Raw genomic sequence first — 1,494 nt, 5'->3', positions numbered from 1 at the left:
AAGCAGTTGTGAATAGGCAAGGAATGGCATATATTTGACTGATAGTGCAATGTCATCATTAATAAACTCCAATCCGACTCGACTATATGCAAAAGTAAACGTGATATTTTTGATTTTTTATGAATTTTTTCAATTTTTTCTTTGTTTTTTTGTTTTTTGAAATAACACATATGCAAGCTAAAATGCAGTAAACGTGTGACTGAAATGCAATAAAAAACAAATGCAGATGCAAAAGACATATGCAAATACCCTCCCCAAACCAAAACGCACAATGCCCTCATTGTGCTCAGCAGCAGATCACCAGCAGAAATAGGGAAGAATAAAAGCACAACAAAATAAAGGGAAACTAATAAAGAGGGTTCGGAAACTCACAAAAGACGACCTCCCCAAACCAGCCAAAAACAGGGGAGGTCACAAGCATCTAATCTCCACCATCATACTCGGAACCACTAGACTAACCCGACCCTGAGTCGTCCTCCTCGTCTTCTGCCTCAGCAGCAGCGGCAGGAGTAGTCGTGGGAGGAGGTCTCCTGGCAGGCTGAGGGTAACCGCCCACAGGGGGAACAAAGTAAGACGGGTGAGTCCAGGCACCCTGTGGGAGCATCCCCGTCCGAGCTAACTCCTCGTAAACTGGGTATAGGGCCAGGGCCGTGTCAAGTCTGTGCTGATCAAAGCTCCTGCACAAATCACTCAACACACGTGACATCCCTCTTTGGTCCATGACCGTAGGGATAACCAAAGGTGTAGGTGGTCGGAAAGTGGCCGGGTAACCGGTGGGAGCAGGAGTGGAGGAAGAGGGTGCCTGTGAAGAGGAGGCACAAGCTCTCCTCGAGGTGCTAGCAGTAGTGGTGCCCGCCCTAATAGGGAGCCTGTAGCTAGGCAAGGGCGGGCGAGCTGCCCCCGAAACAGTGGTAAGGGGCAGGATAGGAGGGAGGCCAAGGACAGGGATGGGGTCGCAGATGAAAGAATCAATCTTCCATCGACTCCGTCTATCGACCCACTTCACAGACTTCGCGTAGGCAAGATCCATGAAACGTAGGCCAGGGTCAATGGGGGCCTCCTCTCGAGGGAAAAGTAGAACTAGACGGTTGGCGATACACGTCACCAACCCGCCACAAGCAATAGTGGCCAAAGTGCCCTCACTTATAGACTGAAAGTGAGCGGCAGTCAAAAACGCTATGTTAAAGATACGGGCTACCCGACTTTCAATGTTCAGATAGCCCGCCAAGATAGACAGTTCAATGTTATTCACATTATTAGACTCTTTACGGCCGAAAATGGTATTACCCATTAGCCGTAGAAAATAGCGAAAAGGGGGCAGGTGGACGGAAGTGCCCGTCCTTTTAGGCCCGTTCCCGTCATTAATACATGACCACATGACTCGGTGAATATCAGAAGTGTCCGAGGTGTTACCCTCGAAATAAAGACCCAAAAATCCAGCAAAGTCGGCTAATGTCAGGGAGTAGGTGACATTGAATAGCCGAAAAGAAATGC

This window comes from Silene latifolia, chromosome 9 (assembly GCF_048544455.1).
Source record: "Silene latifolia isolate original U9 population chromosome 9, ASM4854445v1, whole genome shotgun sequence".
NCBI classification, from domain to species: domain Eukaryota; kingdom Viridiplantae; phylum Streptophyta; class Magnoliopsida; order Caryophyllales; family Caryophyllaceae; genus Silene; species Silene latifolia.
The sequence above is the reverse complement of the archived record's forward strand: the minus strand, read 5'-3'. Positions refer to the sequence as shown.